The following is a 26,678-nucleotide window of genomic DNA, read 5'->3' as shown; positions in this document are numbered from 1 at the left end:
CAAAACATCAGACATAAAAACGAAATAGTCATCTCACTGTGGAGGAAAGATGTGGTGGAGAGAAAAAACGATTAGTTGGATTCATACTAGCCATGTGGCATCAGAATTGCACTCTTGCTAAAAAAATTTAAATCCAGACTGTTACCAACTGTAAAGAGATGTGCTGTCTCTCATCTTCACCTCCTCTTTTTGTAGAAAGAAGAGCACAGGTAACCAAAATAGCAATCACTTTTGCTGTCTATTGCCAAATTACAATTACCTCAGATCCTGATCTACAAGTCACTGGGAGCCCTCAATCCTCATTGACTTTTGCAGGGAGAACAGAGGTTCAGCATTTCACAGGGCTTGGCCTGCCGCTGCTAAGGCAGAACGTTAACAGTTGCCCTGCAATTACTCAGATGTTCCTGTCACAAGAACACTAGGTTACAGAAGTCATATTACTGTGATCTGGAGTTAATTACTTCCTGGCTTTAAGTACCAGCTGAATTAGACAGAAAAGAATGAGCGTGTAGTAGTAATTTTTTAAGCCAATAAATGAAGATTGGGTGACAGAAACTGACTGTGATAAGCACTCTCCTCAGGGCATACTGTGACAGATTTACAACCCTACCTCCAACAAGAGATGCTCCATTTTTGATAAAATGATAACCTTTGGATATTTTAGAAGACAAGCACATTTTATTCAATTATAGCATCTGTTCTATTTCTTCTGAGGTAAAATTAAATTTGATGCAAACAATAAAAGACAAGACTGTATACTACAGACTTAGAAGTTGGAACACTTGTCCTGAGAGCTTTTGTGCTTTAATGGGCAAAAAGTCAAGATGTGCAGTTTCCCCCTGCATAGAGATACACTGCTGGGTTTCTGCCAGATGGCTATGAAGGCACAAAAGTTCTGTCAGGAAAGACATGGCAATCCTATTCCACAATTCTTGAGTACAGCAGCAAGACATTAATTCTTGTAGAAAAAAAATGTGAATGCCCTTAGGCCATTTCTGACACTAAAAAGAAACCTATGGACCAGTCACATATATGTAGCACTGCACGAATATATAGTATGCATGAGCTGAGAAGCCATAGCCAACTGGGATTTTCCAGCACATGCACAATAATCTATATTCAGAATTTAATGCAGAAGAAATTGACGAGATTAAGCTCTTTTTCAGCGCCATTTTCAAATATGAGCTTTTTAAAGCCTGTATCAAAATTATATTGTTGTGCCTACATCAGGTGCATCTACCAACAAGGCTTCTTTCCAGCCTTTCCAGGAAGAGGTGACAGAAGGATCTTTCAGTCTTGCTTGGACCTAGCCCCAACTAATGGAGCCTTCTTCCCAGCTACCAACTACCATTCTTTGAGCCAAAGGGAGATGAGACAAGCAGTTGCGCTTAGTTGACATCTCAAAATGTGCATCCTACTAATGACATCTGCAGTCAGATGCTCATCTACACCGTGTTAATTTCAACAGGACATGCATCCAAATCTTCAGCCTCATCTATATTCTGTACCCACCGCCTATACACAACAGTATGTGATTAGAACTGAACCAGGATAAAAGTCTTTCCAGGAAATTTTGTTGCTCAATAGAAGTACCAACATAGTATAATAAGTCAAGGAGAGTTAACCAGCTGCCTGAACATTTTCCCCATGCCTACATCCCATAGTAGCAAGTCAAGGAAATAAAGGCTGCAAACATGTCTCTTTGCATGTTCTCAAGCTCCAAAATCCAAGTCTGATTTACATGGGCAACGATACCATGAATGTTTCCAGCAAATTTTCATGCACGCTGTGTTAGGTTAGGTCATTCTCATTCCACTGTGAATTTGTTTTAGATCATGAATTCTAGCCTATGGTACTATTCATGAATGATACATTCCACAATAATATTAGTTTAGTTTAGAAGTGAAGGAAGAACCAACTATTCATAAACATTTCTAATTCGCTTTCCTATATTTGTAACACAACTTTCCCAGTGTGCAAAAACAAGGAGAGATTAGATATGAAAGGACATTAACTAGATGATCTTTTTACCTTGCATTACTTAATCACTTACCCTCATTAGCACTTACCAGATTGGTGACTGTTAGAACAAATGATTTTAATCAACTTTGTCCTTCAGTTCCTTGAACTTTCTAGGCAATTTACAGACACATAGATGCTTTGCTAGCATTTACTCTTTTTTGTACAAACACATACAAATCTGCTATCTCTATATTTTGTCTCCTCATATTATAACTTACTTTAAAATATTTGGAGAAATGGCCTGTGAATTATAAACTTGCTGCATTTTTTAGTTTAGTGGTGCCAATAAAAGGCAAATTCTTATTTTAATAATTTAATACTTCATCATGCTTAAATGATAACTCTATGGAAATGTAAAGTAACAAAGTGATCCTCCCATATTATTTTGAATTAAACTGTATGGTGATTTTATTTTATGACATGGCCCCTGGTATGCTTTTATTCCCCAAACAGATGTTAACAATGACCAAATTACTGAATCAGCAATAACTTTAATCTGAGTATTCAAACACTGGCTATGACAATTTACTTTTCGGTCATAGTGTAAGCATATTTACTGCAGTATTTTGTACTGATGAGTTCTATTTAGTTCTTACCCATCTGCACAGAATATATAGTCAAGGAAAGAAGTAACACTAAATATTTGATCTCAAAACCACAAAATTCATCTCTCGTGGCAGACGGCACGAAGCACCATAATGAAATGCTAGAAGAACTAATCAAACTAACTAATTTACAGTGCAACCCTATGCACTCTTACTCCAGTCAAAGCCCATTGACTTTAATGGGCTTATATCGTACTATCTCTGCAGAGGATTGCACTGTTAGAAAACTTCTGCCCGCAGATTAGCCATCCTGGTTGTTGAACAGAGAGACTAATCTCCTAAGGATTATGTCTCTATTTAGCTATGCTTCAACTGAGACTCCTTAAAGCAAATTCAGAAAATCAATTCAGTTACAATATTTGATGTGCAGCATTACAACTGTGCAAACAGTATTTGATGTTAAGTATGTTAAGATACTGAGTCGGACATTCAAATACTGAGTTAAAAGTACAGTCTTTAAAAGGTGTAACTTTTTACACCAACATTCAAACTGATTCTCAGATATTGCCTTATCTCCAAAGCTGGTATTAGTCTTTTCATCTTTCCTGCTAGTGGCTACCTGCCAGCGTGTTTGTTTTTTAAAAAAACATATTAAATACACACAGAGAGACATCTGTACATTCTAATTTGCTGCTATGTGAAGAAAAATAACAGAACCTACAGGGATGTTTGAATGTAATCAAACAAGTCAGGGTTATGCAAGATCAGAACAAGCTCTCAGTCCCTTGAAAAGCAGGAAATAAGGTTTTGCTTATGGGATTGGTTGAAAAGTGGGCATACGCATATGCACACATGAAGGGGTTTTTTTTAATTTAAAAGGAAAAATGGAGAGAACGAAAGGAATGGGTAATGCATTATAAAGCTTAGCACTTTATAATGACTCCCATCATATATTATACATGCCCACAAAACATAATACAGATTTCAGTTCAATTTTCACTTTGACAACAGTCTATATATTTTTTTAAAAAACTATGAACGACCAACAAACAATACTGTTTTATTAACAGTATTGTTAATAATTGTAGCTGTTTCAGAGCCCTACTGAAGATGACTACGTGAGAACTATGTTTCTGCACACATTATCTTTTGGTTACTCTTATTTGAATATATCTAAAATCAGAAAGAGATAACTGGAGAAAGCACCAGATTTGTAGATGTCAATTTACATTACAAAATACGCATCATTATACATCTGTTAGTTTTTACCTCAGTCCTACTATAATTCTGTTTGTCATCTTAGTGGCTGAAGCATACTGAGATGTTTAGAACATTATTCATAATGTCAAAGATTTTCTCGAAAAGCTAATCCAGTAACCCTTACTGTTTAATTGATGTCATTTTCCCCTTGCCAACATGAATTTAATATTTCATTCCACTGGCTATTCTCCAAGTGTTATGAGATCTTTCTGTAGGTAAATAATGTATAATTAAAAAATGCTGGATTTTACTATTCACATTCTTGTAGAGGTCTTTTACAAAACATGTCCTAGTTTAGATCCTCAGATAACCCTTTCTCTAAATGAAAATCATACCCCATTTACTCAGTTTCTGATCCTTAGGTGGGTGTGGGGCACAAATTTTTATGTAACACTTATTCACTTTTCTCAGAATCCTTTTCTGAAGGACCTAGGCAGCAGCCACATGGTGAGGGATCTCTGTTTTGCTCTAATTGTTGGAGTGAACACATGCACACTGGCAACAGAGTGTTTACACCAGAGTTTTCTGCACACTTCCCCACATCAACTGTCATTTCCCCTGTTTTTTTCCCCACTATCCTTGAAGGACTTAAAAAAAAGATTAGTAATTTCCAGAGCTTTTTTGTGGCAATACTTAACAGTACTAGTACCAGCACCTTTTTGAGGGACTCTTCCATGTCCTGAGGGGGGAATTGGTGGAATTCAGTGCCAGCACCTTTTAATTTACAGAAAAAGCACTGGTAATTGCTATAGTGTTATAGTGCTATAATTTTTCCTCATCCACCAAAAAGCCTAGTAGCACAGTGGGGAAAACAGTGACAATAGTTGACAGAAGAAATATAACACTGGTGCAGATAGGATATTTGAAAATATGAGTCACCATATCCAGACTGTAACTTGTTTAGACTACAACCCCTTCTGCACCAGTCAATTTCACCAGTTCAGTTCCCACACTGCAGCGTTTTTTGTCTGACTGTCTACACCAGATTTGCTGCCATGAGTAATCACTCCAGCCACTATGCAGCTTTTCCACAGTTTTCCTGGGAACGTTTATACCACAACTTATTTTTAAAAATCTGTTCTGCGGTCTGCTCACTTCCTCGTCATCTCCCCTCCCATCAATGAATCGCTGGTTTGAAAGCAGGGATGGGGAAGTTCCATTTTCATTCTTTTTGCAGAGAGATGGTACAGCTGAAATTGACTGATCTTCATCAATTTCATCTCCTAGCTAAGTAGAGAAGGCCAGCCAATTTTACCCCATTTCCATACACACCTCTTGTGAATAGAAAGTTTTTAAAAAGCTGCCTCCTTGTTGAGGGCAGGCAGGTTGCTATTGTCTACAGTGCATCATTTAAAAATCTGCACAACATACATCACAAGGAAATAAAGCTAATACATTTGAAAACCTTCAGTGAATGAACATCTATAAAAAACATACACAGATGTTTTGAACATATTTTTAAAAATGGAAAGAAAGAAAAGAAATTATTTCAGAAAACTCGCTATAAGAACTTTATTCTCACATCAAAACATTCTCACATCAAAACACAGATTGTTTATGTCACTTCATTGTGCTATTGTTTTGTCCTTTTCTGTACTCATCTTCAGTACAGTGGCTGCCAGGCTAGTTCTTCCATTTGTCTCTCACTGTCTCACTCATCTTCTTTTCCTTGCTCTCTAGTGTACGCCTTCAAAATCCCCCACCCATTCACCTTTTAATGGCAAACTTGAATGAGTGGGATAACATATGATAGGAGTTTTGTCTCATAACAAACGAAAAACAAAATGTTAGTCCCTGGATATTTTCTTAAATTATATAGTTTTTGTTGTAACTTTCCTCAAAGGTCACAATAAAAGATAAATCAGAATTATGTCAGGATATGTAACTATGATTATTCAAAAGTCAGTCTGTTTTCTTGCTACTTGGGAGTAGTCAAATGACATTTCTGGATGTGGACCAAAAGCCACCCTTGTTTCCTATGCTCAAATTTTTGTTGGTATTAAGAACAACTGTACCACACGACAAGGACGGAAGAGATGAAGGATCATAAACTTGCAAGCCATTGAATTAGAAACTTTACAGCACTGAATAATTCATTTCAAACTGCTGGGCTGATGCAAGAATATTATTACTAAAATTTCCACCCAGCAGAGAGGGACCATTTCTTCTCAATGCAAACCACAGGAAACAGAATAGAAGGCAGGACTGTGTGTGCGCATGGTTCTACCGTTAGTTACACAACTGTAAATCTCTTTTGCTGCTTTTCTCTGGCCCATAAATATGTAGTGAGCTACTAAAGAACTTACAAGAACCAGTCAGTATGGCACCAGGAAATAATCTGAATTGCAATAGGAGGCCTTGGAGTGGATAAGCAAAAGGGTGTATTTCTCAGCAGGAGTATATAGAGGACATGTTTATCCTTGTACCTCAGGCATGACTGAGAAAACTGTCTGTGGCTATCCAACAAAATAGATGGTACTGGGTTATGAAGACAAAAATGCATGCAAGACAGTTCCATAGACAAGTAAGTCTATGGAGTCAAGCCACGGAATCTCTTATTTTTTATGCACACCACTGGTTCACACCACGGTATCCTAAGGGCAACTCTGCTTGCAGGACAGAGTATGTATGTGACAGAAAGATAAAGGAAAAGGTGGGAAGGGCTGTACCATGTGACTGAGGAACTCTATTCCCCACTGTTCATGCATATGATAACCAGTTTCCCCATAATAAATTGAGTTTGAGGTTACGGTTTTAAGTGGGTTTGTAAACCTTGGTCAAGAGGGAATTGTTAGCCTTAATGATTTATCATGTCACATATGCAGCCATAGTTAAGGCTTTCAAAGAGAAGCAAAATAAAGAGGAGCCTGCACTGCTGAGGTGCATGTAGAAATGATGGTTTGCAGGGAGGACAGTATGGTGTTCTGAAGTCCTAATTCTGCAACATGCCTCAAAGATAACATCTGTCAAAGGAAACACTGTATAAAAATATCATAAAGAAATAATTCTGCACTGATTCTGATTAGAATGTGCACCACTTCAAAAGCAGAAAGACTGAGATTCTTTACTGCTTTGTCATTTAACTAACAAAGAGAAGAATATGCTTGTTATTGTTTTTTATTTCTCTACCTGCTTAAAAACCTGAGCAGATTAAACCCTATAAAACTAAAATTTACAAGAGGAATGAATACTGCCAAGAACTGCCATTAGTCACTCGTAATTTCTTCAGTTCAGGGGAGTAGCAATAGTAGGATACAAAGATTCCTGAGTGTGAAATATAACCAGTTCAAGAATAATCTAATAAAAATATTCCAGATGGTTCAAACAAGTGACTCACACCCAATGTAATAGGGAATGGGGTGGGGGAAGAATTTACAGTGAATGGTACACTGAGATAGATTAACCAATCAGTATGAAAGCAGGACCCCATACAGTAAACTTGGCCTCAAAGCCAGATTTCCTGGGCTCTTTAATCAGTCATCTCCTTCCTTGTTGCAACATCCCATTTCTAACAAAAACAACAACAAAAATCCATTCCACTGAGGAAGGGGTAATGAAGACAATGCAAGCAAAACCAAAGGTTCATTAGTTCAAAACATGTCAGAAATAAAGCAACTGATATGTGAACTAAAGAATTAAGAAGAAGAATATATTACTAGACAATTTTCATATTCATTGTGTGTGACAATAAGTTAAAATAGTTGGCTTTTATCTGCCAGATATCTGCCTTCATCTCTTTCTAATTTAATCCATATTCAGCCACCTGACCTTGCTATGACCTTCTGAAAACAGAAAGCCTCTTCTCCAGATGACATCCATGGGAGCTATGCCATGGAAAGCACATTACAGCATTACTGTACACTGTTGTACTACCACAAGATGATGGCATCCCATTTATTCCAAACACTTCCAAGTCTTGGGAAGAATAAAACTTGTTTCTTTAACATTATAATGTGGAGTCCAACTTCTCAAAAGAGAAAACCAAACAAACACATAGGTGCTTCACAAATGTTACTACACAAAACAGACCTCAATTAAATTTTTGACGCCACAATATAATAGTTTCTTGATTAAATTTGCATATTAATGTTTTAAATTTGGCAATGACTAGGGCTGAACTAGACAAGACTCTGGAGGACCATGAATTAATCTCCAGTGTGTTTTCTTCATGATAAATAGCAGCTATTGCAGTGTGTGGAGGGCGAGGAATTCTTATCAGGGATGTAGTATAGTAGAAAGGGCAGATAACTCTTTCACCCTGTACTGTTGCCCTGACCTTAAATGCCCTCGAGAACTCTTTTTTTTCCCTGTCAGGCAACATATAACAATTTTAAGGAACTGTCAAAAAAAACAGGACAATGGTGTGAAGAGGAAGAAACTTCCCTTCTTGCATCCAAATTGAGATCCCCACATCTGTTACTTACTAAACCGTAATGTTGCAGTTCTGTTCACAAATCATTCAATGTCTCATCTGACATGTACATGACATGGCCTACGGTAGTCATGTGGTAAATGTGAATTTGACTGTCTGTGAGCCACGGACTGAGTACTATTGCTGTAACCACTACACAATGCTGGCTCTAGCCTGAGCAGCCTTCACAGCATTGAAAGGATCTTCGTGGTGTGTTTTGCTGCTATCTTTAAATATATACTGTCATTCCCAAACAGCTACATTTGTACAGATCCTACCATATCACACATACAAAAACCTGTGTTAACTAGTAGCCAAAGCACTGGCACAAAGTCTGGCTGAAAATACAGTATTCATCACTTAGAAATACACAATATCCCTGAAAGGATTCTCCACCCTCCACCCCAAGAAAATATCACCATCCTGAAACAGAGTTGCAACAATGAAATCCTCACCACCACCATAATATTTTCAAAGTGAAGAAATATAAGAGCAGTGGCATATGCTGCTTGGGTATGTAGAAAAAGAAAAATGGATTCAAAACAGTCAGCCACTGTTATGTTGTTTTTAGTGAGCTACTGTCAAGAAGAATGGCTACATTCTGTAAAGGTGGTGTCAGAATGTAAAATACAATGCAGTTTGATCCCAAAACAAAAACATTCACAGCTAAAGCAGCCCATTTTCCACTCCATCTTTCCATTTAACGGGGGGGGGGGGGAATCATCTGTCCATTACAATGCCATTACAAGAAAATTTGCAGACTCCAGTTCTGGTTCTCGTTTGTTGTTCAGCAGCTGTTCCAGAAAACCATTTCATCTCTAACTGCAGACTTAGCAGTGCAAAAAAGCTTATTTGCCTATAACACCCCTTAATTTCAACAAGTTTGAGCAAGCCCACTTAGGACCACAGCCTGGCAGCTGAAATCTAACCAGGCCTATCCAGAAGGGAGTACCACTGAGCTCTATGGGGCTTACGTCCTACATCACAAGTTTACAACATCTGAATAAGAGGTGTCACCCTCTCCTGCCTTATCATGTCTGCTGGGTAGTGCCTTAGATAGAAACTTAGCCCTGAAGAAAGCAATATGCACAAGGCTCTTTTTGTGGTGGTAACCAGCACTGAGTACTGAAACCTTTGGAGGGAGCTCTCCCAAGTCCTGAGGGGGGGAATTAGTGAAAATCAGTACAACGTTATATATGAGCACAAGCATCTTTGTTTTACAAAAAAGCACTGCTCCTAACTATACCTTACAACTTTGAGTGCCTATCCCAATTAATCTTATACAACCTTATATGCTTATTCTACTAGCCTCTCTCAGAAGCTTCTGGAAACATCCTTTTTTTATTCTGTCCCCTAACATCTGTTAAGACAGAGCAACAGGCATTGGGAGGAGTTCTATACTGACTGTCCTGTTGGGGTAAGCTGGGCCTACAAATCTCCTTATCTTTTCACAGGCTCTTTCTAGTGGCACAACTATGGGAAACAAAAACAAAGAAATGGGAGGGGGGATTTGTCTAGTATCTACAGTGTCACACACTAGGAATTTGTGATGGCAGTTGTAGAATTAAAGCCTCTGGCAATGACAAAATAAGTGTTACAGGAGGATATGCCAGACAAAAAAATCTCTGGCTGCCAGTGGCTGAGGTGCTCCTGTCAGAGGCAAAATGATAGGGAAGGCAGAGGACCAAGAGAAGGAGCAGACAAGCACTTTAAGATAGCAGACCTAAGAATAAATGGGAAAGGTGGCCTTAAACAGAGAGTGGAAAGGGCTGGTGAGGTGAGGTTAAAACCTAAAAATAAGACTTTAAGTTTGCAATTCTAAATACATTTTATTGGGAGTATTTATTTTTGAGTAAATGATTTATTTTTGAGTAAACACATTTTGGATATTACTATGAGATGAAGCAGGACAAGCAGAAAAAATAGGTAGATGTAATTGTGGCCAGGACCTGCAGACTAGAGGAAGAACCAACTCAATTATTGGTAGTAGGCCACAATAATACTGCATGTATCCCCATGTGGGTTTAGCCCCTCCTGACAGTCAGTCACATGATTTATGTAAAAGTAATTGGAGTTAAATTATTTGCTATATAAAAGTCTTCACATCCAAGCTTGACTTCACAACCTAGAAACATCTGAAATAAACAAACCCACATGCCGTTTAACAAGGCCGAGGCAGCTGGGTCTAATTAGAACCATTTTAATTTTCTTGAAACACTTTTCTACATTCAGAACACTATCCCTCTGTCTTTAAACCAGCCCTGTCTTCTATAGGGGTGTGGGTTTGAGAAGGTTTACATACTGAACTGAACAGAACATCTACCTATTGTTTTTTGAAAAAGCAAGGTGACAGTTTTCTATCTTTGACCTTTCCCCCAATAATAAGAAAAGTTTCCATTCTGCCACATTTATTTAACTATGAATATAAAATCTGAATGAGTTATGTTTGCTGACAAACCTTCCCTCAACATTAAACTGCACTTTCATCTAGAGAAGCCTCTTAAAATGGTCAGAAATGTATCACGTTAAAAAAATGTTTTAATCCTATGAGAATCAAGTCAATACTTCCACCCCAAGTAAGCAGGGTTTTTTTTCTGGCAGTGAAATCGCCCTAGATTTCTTGTAGAACTTATAGAATTTTACAAACACACACACACACACACACACACACACAGAGGCCAAAATTTTAACTTTGATCATATATAGCTGAGTGAGGCCCCTAGCGGCTACCTTGCTTATCACATGTGATATTCTGTCGAGTATATTAGATGAAATGAATGGAGTTTAAGAAACTGATTTTTATTGTAGACTCAGTAGGAAATGTGATGGAACATAAAGATTACTCATTAGGACATATCTGGCCCACTGTTCCTTGCTCTGAACAGAACCACTAATCTCTGTCTTTCATCCTTTTCCTGTATGTGTAGCTGCAAAGAAAGAAAAATCATACACGTGGTTTTGGAAGGTTGGGGAGGGAAGGGAAGACAGACTTCAGCCAACACTGAGGATGGGAACTTTCCATAAGTCAGTAATAAAAACTGCCCACAAACATCCTTATTTTAAACAAGAAAAGCTGAAACCAACCATGAATTAGAAGTTCATAGGATCATACAGAAATTTTGGCACGCAAATAATCTTAAAATGTTTTCTCTGTTAATACTTTAAGTGTATCTAGAGAAACTCAAAGACAATGAATGTGAAACAGTAAACAAAATGTGGTTTTATGAAAAAGGGAAGATTTTAGACCAAATGTGACCAACTGCAGCATTCTAAAAGAGCTCTTTAATGTAGACCTGGACTAATGTAAAACTTTCAAAGAAATATGTACCCATACTCCAGCAACCAAGATGACAGTGCACCTTCAAAACCAGAAACACAGAAAAAAAATCCTACAGTTACCTTGTCTAAAACAAACAAACCCACATGAGGTGGTAAAAGCAGCACATGATTATTTTTTTTACTGAGTAACATTAACAATGAAGTGCAATTATTAAAAAGGACTTGCCATGAGAAAGGCATTCATGCAATAATGATTAAAATCCATCAGTTTTTAAAAAATAATCAGGTATGCTTAACTTCACCCTGACCCTTGCTTTGGATTAAAGAGTAGTCAATCCAGTAATACAAGGGATAAGATGCTGACTAAAGAGATTGGGGGGTTACTACCCATGTTCTGTCACTGCTTCCCCACATTACTATTTTAAACAAGTTCCAAAGATCTATGTACCCATAAATCTGCACTGGACTCTTGTCCTCTCTTTCGTCATCATTTCCACACCATGTCACACTCTGTCCAAAACCCACTCCTGGGACCTCAGCAATTGAAACACAAAGCAGCAGCTGTTTGGCACCATTTCTAACCCTAAACAGCAAAGGCAAATGAGATTTCATTCCACTGAACATGCAGACCTCCTTCAATGCCGGGTGGAAACAATAGCCACTTTTTAAAAAATAGAAAATGCCCTGAAAAAAAGGAAACACATCAACCCAAATGCACAATTGCATCTGACAACTTATTCATACAATAAATCCATCTGAAATATACAACCTACACAATTTTACATTGCCTATCGAAAAATTACCAATAGAAGACTTTATTAGACAGCTCGCTTTCCATAATTCCTGCTACAATTGGCATGTTAATTCTCTCATCTTCCCTGCCTGCACTGTTTCACAGAACAGCAAAACGAGTCTTGTCAGGCCCAACGCGCAAATACTGCGGGTCCAATTTGGAACTGCTACATAAAAGTCACAAAGAGGCGGATGCAGTGGAAGGCAACCACACTGCCACCCCCACCCCCCATACACACAGGTAAAATGATTTAGCAAAAAACAACTTCACATCAAACCCCGACCTCGGTCGCCTTTCCGACACAGCAGGCGCATCGCTAAAGCAGACCTCCAAAGCGTCAATTCCTGCGGCGCAGCTAAAGCCGTCAGATGGCAAAATGGATGCTTGACAACAACCTCTCCATGTACCAAATTGGACGCAAATCAGCCTTAACTACAGAGAAAATGGTCTGCTCCCCCAGGGCGGACTTTCGGCCCCCGCCCTACGCTGACACAAACATGACTTTGCCTGCCGAGAGCCTCCCCTCCTCCGCGTTAAAAAAAAAGAGAAAAACCCCGTCCCTACAAAGCATCCCCCGTAGAGCAGCCGGGCGCGTCCATCTCCCTCGCTGGCTTGCTCAGCCCTCCCGAGGCTCCAGCAACCTGTCACCGGCTCCAGCACGCCTCGCGCCGCCTCCAGGGCTTGCCACCCTCAGACCGCGAGCCCTCCCTTGGTCCACACGCAGGGCGACGTAGAGCGGGGGGGGGGGGGCGCTGCTGCAGCTGCCTGTCTTCCCTCGCGCTTAGCAACTTCCCCCTCTGGTTCCGATCCGAGAGCTTTTACCTTCGGCTTGCGTCGCCCTAGCTGGGCTCCATGGACTAGGCAGGCTCCCTAGAAAGAGTCGTAGCAGCCCCTCAGCCTGCCTCTGGCGGCGGCGGCGGCTGAGGGGAAGGTCCCCCTCCCCCGCGCCTCTAAGTAGCTGCCAGGCTCTACCGCTGCTCCGCCCGACTGGCAACGAGGAGTTGCTGGAACGCACCCTACCCTGCCTTCTCTGCTGCCCGCCGTCTGGTTATCCCTGGGCGCTCTCGCTCTCTCTGTGCCCTGCGCTGGAGGGGGAGAGGAGGGGCGGGGCAGTAGGAAGCAGCGCTGCGCCCGCCTCCAGGGCGCGCGGAGCAGCAGGGAGGGTCACTGCTCCCTCCCCTTCCCAAATTGCTGCTGGCTTAAGGCGCATGCCCAATCGCGGGGACAGCATCACGCGATACGCCTCAGCAGAGCCCAGGCTGGCACGCGCCGTCCTTTAGCAGTCAGGACAAGGACGTGGTGCGCAAGAAGCAAGCCGGCGCACAAGAGCGGGCTAGACGGTCTGTTGGTGGCTGGTTAGCCCGCAGAAGAGACGCGAAGACGGTTGGAATGGCCAGTAGCAGAAGGGGAGATGCCACCCTTGTGGGAAAAGGAGTGAAGAGGAGCCGGATGACAAACGGGGAAAGAAGAAATGGCCACAGAACTGCAACTTTATGGCACCCGCAGCCAAGCGAGGCGTCGGAGCTGCAAGATGTTTGCACCCTTACTTCGATTCTTTGGAACTGGGAAAACCTGGGCTAGGATGGGGTGCCATGGCTGTCTGGAATCCTGGGGCGGGGGGCGGACTGTGGCCGGTCCTTGGTGAAGAAATCTCACTTGCGCATGTGCAAAGAATTATCTCTTTATTATTATAGATACCAGTTTGGAAGGCTGAGCCTTCCAGAAAGCTGCTTTGTGGGCTAAGTATGGGTGCCCAAAGGGGAAGGGATTAAGCATAGGACAAATAGAGAAGAAACGTTTATCATATGCTACAGCCTGTCATGGGCTCGCTCCTGTAAAAAGAATGCAGCAACATACCATTTCCGCTGGGCAGAGATGGTACGCTTAGAAGGGTTTTTGGGAACAGTGCCGAGCACTGTGAATTGCAGTATCACAGGCCATGCCTAGTCAACAGATTGCTTGTTTGCTACTGCATTGGTAAATAAATGCAATAAATCTACAGCAATAAATCAGCCAGTGGTCAGTTTTAAATGAATCATAAAATGCCTGCTGGTTGCTGGAAGTGTTTCAAAGAAGGCTGGGCTCAGTGGTATTTACACTAGTTATGATCCAGCTGTTTACGTCCTATGGTCTTCTTTCATGAGAGTGCCTATTCAGGATTACTTAGTACAAATTAGTTGCACCTTAATCTTTAAGAGACTTTCCATGTGTCCTCCTGCATGCTCTGACCACATAGATTCCTTTAAGAAGAGAGAATGTGCAAAACTGAAGTCTGCCAACCATTGTTACTTTTATTTATTTGCTTATCTCTTACTTACCTACTTATACCTCACCTTTCTTCCAAATGGGAAGCCAGAACTGTTTACATCATTCTCTTCTCCTCCATTTCAGTAGAAAGTTCAAACATAAGTAAGCAAAAGATACAATATAAATCTAAAATAAAAATACTAGATTATTATCTATCACCAAATGTGGGACATTCACTGTACATTCATAGTATACAGTTATACATACAGTTGGCTGGTATAAAAATACTAAACAAACAATTTTTTAAAATACCTGTTCGTTTATCAATTTGAAATCCAGACTTTACAAAACAATTCTTTTTCAGCTCTTGTCAGTTTAAAAGTATTTTGGTGCACTATGTCATATTTCTTTTAAAAAAATCAGTTTCTGCTAGCATCTCTATTCATGAGAAAATATAGTACATTAAGCCAGATTCTTGTTTAATATTACATATGACACTATTTTAATTGTCAGGGATTAAAAACATATGAATACCCAAGACTTACTATTTAAATTTGCTCTGTTAATTATTTGGATGAACTCCAAAAGTACTACGTTTAGAAATATGCAGTCTAGGATATATTTTCTATTCTTAAATCAGCAAAAAGGAAGATGATTGGTGTATAAGGTCCACATTATAGCAGTTTAGAAATATTCCCTTGAATTAGTTTTCTACTGATTTGTTCAGGCTGAAATGATTGCCTAAATTCAGATATGCCAAACCATGGACTAGGGCCGTCGTCACACGGGCTTTTATTTAGCGCTAAAATGGCGCTATTTCCCGGCAAGCACCCACCTTATTCCAACACTGTAGCAATTTTCTCTCTTCTGCTTTGTGCTTGATAGTCGCGTTATTTTGTGCCTCAGTGTGAATGCCTCACATCGATGTATTTCGCCTCGCAACGTCCTATGCCCTCCCTTAATCCCAGAATCCATTTCTTCCCGCGACTCCCCTTTTTAAAATTTTATTATGTCCTTATAACGCCATAACGACATAACACAATGCAAACTTTCTGCTGAAGTAAAAATGACTAAATCGCCATGGCAGAGTCTTCAGCGATGGGGATCACGTCAGACAGGGAGTTTTCTGCGGGCAAAGGGCTATTTATATAATTTCAAAGTTGGAAAAACAAAAGGGTCGTAATGTTTTGCTCTAACGGAATGTTTATATGCTGTTATTCTGTTATAGCGGAATTAAACGCCAGAATAATAAAAAAAGGGGGGGGAGGAGCTGCTTCTGCGCAGTTAGAGAGAACAGAACAGAGTGCGGACAGCTGGTGGCGCAAAGAGCCGTTAGGTGACCCAAAGAAACGTTACTGTGCCGATAACAGGTAGGACGCTATATGCTGTAAATTTAACGGAAGAGATGCCCGTGTGACGACGGCCTAGAATGCTTAAGTTTAATTTGGAGTGATGCCAAATTAAAAAGCATAGTCTGTTATCAGAAACTGTTGTTTGAGTGGGTTTGTAAATCCATGATTTGCACTATAAGACAGCTGTACAATAGTGGTGGTGGTGGAGAGTGCTCTCAAGTCAAGCTGACTTATGGTGACCCTTAGTGGGGTTTTCATGACAAGAGACTAACAGAAGTGGTTTGCCATTGCCAGCCTCTGCAATCCTGGGATATTGTCTCTCCAAACCTTATTGGAGGTCTCCCATCCAATTACTAACTGCAGCTGACCCTGCATAGTTTCTGAGACCTGATGAGATCAGGCTCACCTAGGCTATCCAGGTCAGGGCACACAACAATGTTAAGGAGCTAATAAATAAATAAACTGCACGCTTTTAGGAACATAGGGGTGTGCATTCTCACTTTTAGGATATGGACCCTAATACTTCCGGCACCTGTGAAAGTTACACATATATGAGACTGTTAAATGGCCCATGTCCCTGAATGAAGAGGGTGCCAGTGCAAATATAACTATTAGAGGACAGCAGTTTGTTAAACTGGATATTCCTTACTGTCAGAAAGCTGGTATATGTGATTGTTTTTTCTGTATATGTCATGCATGCATGGTTGTTGCTTCATAGAATGCCCAAACTGCTACCAATAAAGTAAAGAAACCTAACATGCACTTGAAATGTGCCAAAAAGAATCAAATCTAACTGCAGCCTGAGGGACTGTGACCTTAATTTAAAATCAATCAAAAAGCCTTCTGTTGATGGTGGCTACTTTCCCTTTTCACATTTCTGATGCTGATGTTTCACAAACCTGCCATAGTTGATTTCATTAAAAAGTTTGGATGGTATTGTGGTTTGTCACTTTACTTTATGTCTGTTGAGAGAAGCAAGGTGTCATGACCTCAGGCATTTAACCATATAGTACACAGATAAATTGTTATTACTGCAGTGTATTAATATATGGAACTCTATACGTGAGCATCTGCACATTTATCTCATAGAGATAATATATAATATAGGCATGCCTCTGAACAAAAACACAGAAATGGTAGCCCTATTATTTCCTGACTGATACTCAGGGCCGGCCCGTCCATCAAGACAAGCGAGGTGGCCTCCTCAGGTGCTAAGGTGCCGGAGGGGCGCCGACCTGGGGTCCTTTAAAAAGGACCTGTGCTACATATGCATCCTCTCCTTTTTTGACATGCATGTAATATTTACTTGATTTTACTTTCCAAGAGTCTATCCTATGTGGTTTTACTAAATAAAAGAACAACCCCCCCAAATGGTTGTTGTGGATTTTCTGGGCTGTATAGCTGTGGTCTTGGCATTGTAGTTCCTGACGTTTCGCCAGCAGCTGTGGCTGGCATCTTCAGAGGTGTAGCACCAAAAGACAGAGATCTCTCAGTGTCACAGTGTGGAAAAGATGTTGGCAGGTCATTTATATCTACTCAGGAGGGGTGGGGTTGAGCTGAGTCATCCTGTAAGAGTTTTCCATGGTATGGAATGCTAATGGAGGGAGGCTTCACTGTATCCTGAGGAGGTTCTTTTGCATATGGATTGGTGCTTGATGTGCTAATCTTCTCTGCAGGGCTATTGTTGGGTATAGAGTGTTTTGTTAGCCTGGTGTTTTTCAGGACTGGAAACCATGCTCTATTCATTCTTAAAGTCTCTCTTGTTGAAATGGTGCTTATGCTTATGAATTTCAATGGCTTCCCTGTGAAGTCTGACAAAGTAGTTGGAAGTGTTGTCAAGTATTTTAGTGTCCTGGAATAGGATACTGTGTCCTGTTTGAGTTAGGCTATGTTCAGCCACTGCTGATTTTTCAGGATGGCCCACAGTCTCCCACAGGAAAAGTGTTTTTGCCATATATCAAAGGAATCACTGATCAGATGGGAAAGCTTATGAAAAAGTACAGCTTACAAACAGTATTCAGACCCACCAGAAAAATACAACAGATGCTACGTTCAGCAAAAGACAGTCGAGACCCCCTCACCTCTGCAGGAGTATACCGTATACCCTGCAGCTGTGGACAACTTTACATCGGGACCACAAAGCGTAGCATCCAGACAAGAATAAAAGATCATCAAAGACACTGCAGACTTGGCCAACCTGAAATTACAACTGATCTCCAGGCCACAGAGATGAATTCCCATGGAGAAAATGGCTGCCTTGGAGGATGGATTCTATGGCAATATACCTTCCTGAGGCCCCTCCCCTCCACAAACCCCATCCTCTCCAGGATCCACCCATAAAATCTCCAGGAATTTCCCAGCCTGAATCTGGCAACCCTACTTCTGAGGTATGGGATGTCAGGCTTAGCTAGGGGATTCTCTCAGACTCTCCACTTCATCAAACACTGTTGTATGAGTTAAAGGTCTTTATTAGAGACATAGTGTACAAGTGCACTAGAAGTGCACTTGTACATAGTAATTGCTTGGAATGCTAAAGCAAAGTCCTCCCAGAAAGGTTATACTCCCAGACCCCTCCCCCCAGTTCAAACAACAGTCAGTTGAAGTTGATGCGGAGTTGCAAAGCCCGAAAAGTCCGGGAATACATGCAAAGCTGCGTTTCTCAAGCTTGGTTCCCGTACGCTTATTTCCAGCTGTACTGATAACACCGCTCAACCCCAGCAAAGCATAGCCAAGCAGCAGTGAAAGTAAAAAGCAACTACGTTGCTACCCATCCCCACCCCAGTAGATATACATTCACAGGTAGGGCAGACAGGCTGGCTTGCCTGTCTGACATGGGGTAGGTAGGCTAAAGCAATTTCAGATGAACAAAAAAAGAAGCTAAACAAATAAAACCAACAACCAACCAACCAATACAACAACAGACAAGTGATTTTTGGTAATCTTGTAAGCTTATTTTGGCCTCAGTCATATTTCTGGTAGGATAGGTATAGAATTATATCAGTAGTTTCATGGCAGTTCTGTTATTTCCCACATAAGAATGTGCATAGTATTTTAGCAAGCTTTCTGAAAGCAGTAAAAATGATAAACTTTAAGAATGAAAAGCAAGATTCAGGTCCAGTAGCACCTTACACCAACTAGATTTCCAAGGTATGAGCTTTCAAGAATCTAATCTCCTCTACTTTTGAATATACAGATGCATCTGAACCTGACTGATTGGACAGGAGTCCCGATTCTCTTGTATGTAGCATACAATAATATTGTTCCATTTGTTTTAAGCAAGTGGAGAAGTTTTCTATGAACAATCTAGTACTAGTTCCCCTTCTTTCCCAGTTACCAAGCTGTCTGCCATTCTTCTGTGCCTGGTTGGTGAATTATCTGGAGAGGCAAATCCTAGAAATATCCATACATCTACACACTTTTTCTTCCCCACATATCCGAACATTAAACAAGCCAATATGTCCCCTTCAAGTAAAGGAAAAGGTATTGCAGTTTGTTAAGTGTTTGAATTTTCATGGGTTTGACAAGAAAATAAAATTTAGAATAGTATCTGATCCCCTATAATGGAGAGAACGGATGGGAGTCCAACATTTTTTGATATGTTAATAATGTTGATTATACAGATGTTAGTTAATATGGATTAATGAAATATATGGATGATCTTTAACACTTTAGATGTTGATTCTTCTCTTATTTGGCCACCAGTGCTGAGTTTCATACATACATATATAAAATGTTCATATGTAATGTAAACATGCCGCAGTCTGTCATCTTTCTATAATAATCTAAAAGGAGGTCAAAGGAGTAGGATGAAGAAAAGAAGCTTTAGGAAGCCTGAGAAGAACCAGAAACATAGTCCAGAAACTAAACTAGCAGTGGTCAATTGCCAAATAGCCAGTAAAAAAGCTAGCTGTAGTAAAAAAAAAAAAAGGTGATCAGCACACAAGCTTTGTCTAATATTCACTGTGCAACTCACATTTTAGGGACAGCATTTCTGGACAACACAACACTTGAATGTCATACTGCACTAGCCATGAAGCTTTCTTGCCAACCAGAAATGTAGCATCTGGTCTGGGAGAAAGATGCTAATTTATATGTCAACAACTTGCCTGCAGCAATTGCAACCCTGCAAGGACAAAAAATGCAGTCAGTTGATTCTTCTGAATGGAAAAGCTCTGGTGGATTTTCCTGGACTGAATGAACTATAAGAAATAAAGGAATTTAATTGTTTCCAGGAGAAGCAGTCTTTTTTGCCAGTGCAGTAACTCATAGAATTGTGCCATTTGGCACCTATTTATTTATGTGTGTGTGAGCAAACATTAAGGATATCAAGAGTCACAGGCCAGTTTTTTTATAGAAATATATAAAATATTGTGGATGTGCCAATGTAGTGCTTTCCAATACATCATCCATAGTCTCTCATTTCTCTTTATAAAATGCTTGAACCGTTTTTGCATTTTAATGAAATAATTGAAATTTGTATTTGTTTGCTCATTTTGCCTTTTTAATCTTTGGGAGAGATTCACCTTGGTTGATCATTGAGAAATATTAGTAGTTAGTACAAGTCAACATCTCTATTATCTGGACCTTTGATGTGGTAAGAAGAAATTCATTTTAAGTGAATACCAAGGCTGGACTTTGCAAATTAATTTTTTCCCCATTGCTTTCCAAGGGGAATAGTTGCTTGTCTTCTTGCAAGTGCTTAGCAATTACTCAGGCCATTTCCACACAAGCTATTTTCCCTGGGTTCAGCGCAGTTGGGAAATGGGTTTTCACCTGATCCTCCAAGTATTGTGGTGTATTTATGCACCTTCTCAGGGTTTCCCTGGGTTTTCTGCAATCTTTCCCAAACCACCTTTGCTTAGAAGTTTTGGGAAAGATTGCAGAGTTTGGGTGGCTACTATATGGGTGAGAAAGTTTGGATTTTCCTGATCATGCCCATATGGTAGCTGCTTCCTCTGCCCCTGCAGTGGCCATTCCTCCCCTGCCACAGGAGCACTTTTTAAAATCAGCAAATACCATTACGTTGTGGTAATAATAGAACAATATGTGTGCAAGTTCTCTGAATTCCTAACGTTTAAAAAGTAATCAACTAGCCCCTCCCCAAAAGGGAGATTTCAGGAAAGAGACTTTTGAACAAAATGAAACCTGTGAATTCAGAGAACCTGATACACAGCTGATTAAATTGTTATCACAATATTCAGTTGCCAATTAAAAACAAAAAACCTGGAAAAGCAGAGGGGCAGGGAATGCCCACTGCTGGGGAGCTGGGAAGGGGAACTATGAGAAGACCTTCCATGAAGCCCTGTTGCCACTGTACTATATCAACAGCTGCGGCAGCAATGGGGAAGCTAAAAACCTGTCCCCTGTATGGAAAATGCCAAAGTTATACTTACTATTTTAAGACATATAAGCCATTGGTTGTTCCACTCCACATTCCACTAGGCAATGTTTCTGCGAGCTATCTATGAAATGACAGTATTATTCAATGAAATGCAGCTTAATAGAATTGTGTACGGATAGCGTGAAGTTTATTTATTTTAAATATTTATATGCCTGCCATTCTCCTATTTGTCTCAAGACCTATGATCTCAAGATAAGTATAACAAATGAAGGCATGCAAACAAAAGATCTAAACAAAGATAATGTCTGTTCCGCACCATAATCTTTAATGTAATCTTTAATCTTTTATACTGGTTTGACCACTGAAATACCTTGTATAGGGTGAGGGGGTCCCTTAGGTCAAACTTGTGCAGCTTTTCTCAATATTTTACAGCATTGTTGGAAGGATCATCTAAATAACATGTGTAAGGCATTTTTGACACTGAAAAAAGCATCGTGGAGAGCCAGTGTTGTATAGTGGTTAGAGTGCTGGGTTAGGACCAGGAGACCCAGTTTCAAATCACCATTCAACTGTGGCGGTCACTCACTGAATTTGTACCAGTCGCACTCTTAAAGGGTTGATGTGAAGCAGATAAGAGGGTGAGAGAACTGTATAGGGTGGATTAAAATGTGGCAGATAAGATAAATATTAAAAGGTATATAAGTGTGTGATGCTCTTGAAGCATTTATTCTTAGGAATTTAGGTAAGTATAATCTTTAGAATCAGGTCCCACAAACGGTAAAAGAACAAGGCAGGATGCCAGGCTACTAAGCAGTCAAATAGAACTAGCTTGCAAGTTCAAGGTTATCCTACCATGAAATAATGAGGAAGAGGATGTCATTTTTATAAATTAATTATAAGTTTTGTTTCAAATTGGGTCAGCTGATGGCAGTCCTAGCTTGCAAAATGCCACAGATGCTGCATTGGCACTGCAATTACTATCCTCTCTTCTAAGAACTTTTTTGCTAAGTTTTGAGTTCTGGCTATGTAGAGTGCTAGTTAATCTGAAATTGGTCTGAAACAGCCCAGCATAGTAGGGTGTAAATTTATGAAGCAAATATGATGATAGTTTACTTCTACTTTCAGAAACTGAATTCAGACATTCACACCCAGAGTATATGCAATTTTGAGTACTTGTGCACATCAAAGCTACTTCTAGTATTGCTTGGTAATTTTCAGACATGTAAATTTATGAGTCAAATATACCTGCTTGGCACAAAGAGAGCAATCCTAAGCAGGTCTATTCATAATCCTCCTCAGATCTGTGCAACAGGGCATACTCCCACAAAACTGTGAAAACGTTCTTAGGATTTCACTACCAATGTCTTGTACAAAAGAAGAGTGACCTTGTAAATATCTATTCTGGGAAAAATCATAAAGGCTCTGCTGTAACAATAAAACTTAGAACTAGTCTGATGCATACCCTGGAGACTAAAATATATCAAGAATTCAGAAAGTGAGGGGGAATTTAGCCCAACAGCTTTCATTTAACTAGTTACAATATTGCCAGGCTGTGTGAACTTGAGAGAAAAAGCAACTTGTCCTAACCTGTCACATTTACATTGGGAATATAACAACACCTCTGTTTTCATTTGTTAAAAGATGGTTGAAGTTCATAGTTGAAAATAATATATTGGGTTGGTTCCAAAGAGCATTTCTATTGGTGAAAAAAGGAGAGGTCCCAAAGATACTATGCTGGGGATCACGGGACATGAGTATGCAAAAGGCATGTCAGATGGAGGCTGTAATAAGGAGGAGAACTGGGCAAGATTGAGTATAAAAGCTGGCTGAATCCCACTCATTAGAAACCAAGGATTTGTTATAACTGGGCCTGAAGATAATAAATCTTCTAATAAAGCTACAGAAAACTTCTGTTATTAAAGCATCCAGAAGAGAGAATTAAAATGGAGCAGAATGAAATATCCAATAATTTTAAAGTGAGAGGAAAGTAAAATGAAAAGTTGTTAAAATTATAAACAAGTAGTAGTTTGTGAGGGAAGAAAATAATGCTAAATACCTGTTACACGTAATGAGGATATTTTCCTAAAGTCTACTGGAGTGATTCCCAATGTCGCACTTGTAGGCATCATGGTGCCTGCTAATATATTTCCTGGCGCTCACTTGTTTCTTCTCCAAAGCAAAGTGACAGCCTTGAGTTTCCTCCACCTCTCTGAAGTAGGAAATGCTTCAGAAGATCCTTGGCAGGTATCACTTTTGGTTTGCACGATGCACACATTCTGACATTGTTGTCTCTATCATAATACACTTGGTTTGGAGCCTCCCAGCATTTTGTGATTGGTCCTGCTTCTCATGGCAGCTATTTTATGATGGCACCTACTTAGAGTTGTGAGGGTTCAGGGGGAAAGCATGAAAAAATTCCAGAGAGGGGCTGTTTTTTTCTAAAGCCTCCCCACAAAAAACTCCCATTAGGTATCTTTTTTTCTTTTAGAATGAATAAAATGCTTCATATGGAAGGATTTTTCACATTAAAAATGTATTAAATCAAAGTGTCTCAGGACTCTATTTTTCCAATGGAAAAACTGGACAATTGGGGTTAACACTTGAAAAAAACCCATAAGCATTGCACTTCTTTCCAATATACTGCCTGAAAAAGTCTAAACTTTCTCAATTTTTGCAATGGAAAAATTGGATAATTTGAGGGAGTATTAAAAAACAATCTTATAATATAGATTGTTTTTATTTACAAGATTTATACCCTGGCTTTCTGTCCTCATTAGGACCATCAAAGCAGCTAACAGATTAAAAACATACATAATAAAATTGCATCTTTAATCCATTAAAACCAACTCCCCCTCACATTATTAAAATAATTAAAACTATAGCTAAAATGCACATACAAACCATAAAAATAACAATCAAAACATAGGCAGGAAGGAGGGATCACTGAGGGAACGCCAAGCAAAACAAGGGGACAGATGAGGTCCAGAGTTTTGGCGCCATGACCAAGAAGGCTGTCTCCCAGGTTGCCACCCACCTGATCTCAGAAGGCAAGGCACCCAAAGCAGGGCCTTGGAAGATGACTGCAGTGGTCAGGTAGGCTCATAAGGGATTAGGTGGTATTTAAGTTATGTTGGTCCTAACCCAAATAGGGCTTTAAAATTTACACCTGCACCTTGAATTATGCCCAGATGCAGATTGGGAGCCAGTGTAGATGGGCCAACACTGGAGTGATATGGTCCCTATGACCCACTCCAGTCAATATTCTCACTGCAGCATTTTGGCCCAATTAAAGTTTCTGAATTCTTCTCAAGGGAAGCCCCATGTAGAGTGCATTGTAGCAATCTAATCCAGATGTAACTAGGGCATGCACCACAGTGGCCAGATCTTTTCTATCCCGGAAAATCCACAGCTGGCTAACTAGTCAAAGCAGGAACTCCTGGCCACAGCCACTACTGCTTATCCAGCAACAGACCTGGGTCCAAGAATACAGCAGACTAGTTCATTCAAGAGGAGTGCAACCCCATCTAGAATGGTTAATATGTTAAATTCTAGCTCAGAACATCCACTCACCAATAGCATTTGTTTTTGGTTTAAATGTAAATAATTTTGCTAATAATTAATATGGTATAATGTGTTTGACGATCATACATGATTTAAAATTTCAGTATTTTCAATATTATAAAGTTTAGCTTACTATTCAAACATGCTGACAGTCCTACATATAGTGACTATGAGAGAGTCTCTGACCAAACAATACACTTTGTTTTCTTTACAGCAGAGCTTGTTGTTTTCCTTCTACTATTTTTGATCTCTCTCTCTGGGTCAGCATGATGGATAATTTCAAGATCTGCCTACCAGGACCTCAGCCAATCACTTTCAAACAATGGACTGGAATGTATAGGGGTGAAAACTAAAATAAGTTTGTAGGGTGTAAAATTTAAGTCTCTAGTTTCTAGGTCTGGAGACAGGGTGTCATCACAGTCTGTAATACAGGGTAGTTTAAAATACAGTGTGCATACAGTGTAAGGATAATGGCTCCCAATGACTAAATTGTGACGATGTGCACATTTACTTGGGAGTAAACTCTGTTAAATGCCTCAGTTTTGAATGCCTCAGATTTATGCTTCAGTAACCTTGCTTAGCTTGTATAGTAATTGGATGGGAGACCTCTAACATAGATCAGGGTTGCAAAGGCAGGCAATGTCAAACCACCTCTGTCAATCTCTTGCCTTGAAAACTATGAGGTCACCATAAATCATCTATGACTTGATGGCCCTCTCCACCACCAACCATGCCTAGAAGTAGGCTGCTTATGTGCTTTATTTTTAAAATTTCTGGTACTTTATATTTCAGATGGTTATTTTTTATCATAGTTCCAGAGGAGTTAGCCATGTTAGTCTGTAGTTGCAAAATAGTAAAAAAAAGTCCAGTAGCACCTTTAAGATTAACCAACTTTACTGAGGCATAAGCTTTCGAGAACCACAGCTCTCTTCATCAGATGCATCTGACGAAGCAAGCTGTGGTTCTCAAAAGCTTATTTCTTGATGATTATTACACTTGGAACATTACAGGAAGCATTGAATGTTCCATACACAAATCTAAAAGTGAACCAATAACAGCTCCATTTTACCACATAGATTAGTCAGTTTATTATTTTTCCATCTCTGTATATAAAAATTCTCCAAAACAAGTGCTTGAAGCCTCAGAGCATGCTGGCACGAGTGAGCAGTTCTGTGACAGCTCCTACAATCAGCACAGTCTCTAAATGAGTAATATTAGTTGCGCCTAGCACATGGGTGCTAGGTCATGTAGTGATGGCACATGACATTATATTATGATGCAAATACAGAGTGATCCAAATAGCTCATAATATATCAAGCCTGTAATGTATGTAAAAGCAATCCCAGTAGCACATGATATAAATAAATTTGTTATGACCAAAATGATATACAATTTAAATGTCACATCCATCCCTGAGAAACTGAGGCTAGAAGACTGTGACCTTTTGCATGGTGCCCCAGTCATCCCGAGGCATACCGTATCTTTATGAATTTATTGCTACCTTGCATTACAGTGCATTGCTTGAAAAAAAGAAGCAAATGACCCATGATCTAAATTTCTCTTTTTAAAATAATGTTCTAAAAATACAGCAATATCAATATTTTATTGCCAGGCCATTGTGATGGCAGGCAATCCTAATGCAACTTCCCCTGAAATACCATTCTGATCTATGTAATTACTCTGATGAATCGATATGTGGATTGCGGATCTTTAAAATTACAAATGAAGTTTATTAGCATGATGGATAGAGTCAAATCAAAGGAGATGGAGTCACAGATCAACAAGATATATACTGAAAGCCCAATCTTCATTTATAAGCTAGTGTTTACTGCCTGTGCTACTAGGTAAATGGAGAAGCAGATAGTAA

General features: G+C 39.7%; 1 protein-coding gene across 1 annotated transcript in view; it reads right to left on the bottom strand.

Moving 5' to 3' along the window:
- The window catches only part of RAI2 (retinoic acid induced 2), a 30,326-nt gene extending 16,956 nt beyond the window's left edge, over positions 1 to 13,370 (bottom strand). The window contains exon 1 of the mRNA XM_054973692.1: positions 13,133 to 13,370. The gene's annotated coding sequence lies outside the window, so the exon portion shown is untranslated. The remainder of the gene's footprint in view (positions 1 to 13,132) is intronic.
- Positions 13,371 to 26,678: the final 13,308 nt, after the last annotated feature.

Source organism: Eublepharis macularius, chromosome 3 (genome assembly GCF_028583425.1).
Source record: "Eublepharis macularius isolate TG4126 chromosome 3, MPM_Emac_v1.0, whole genome shotgun sequence".
NCBI lineage: Eukaryota > Metazoa > Chordata > Lepidosauria > Squamata > Eublepharidae > Eublepharis > Eublepharis macularius.
This window is presented reverse-complemented; position numbering and strand designations above follow the sequence as displayed.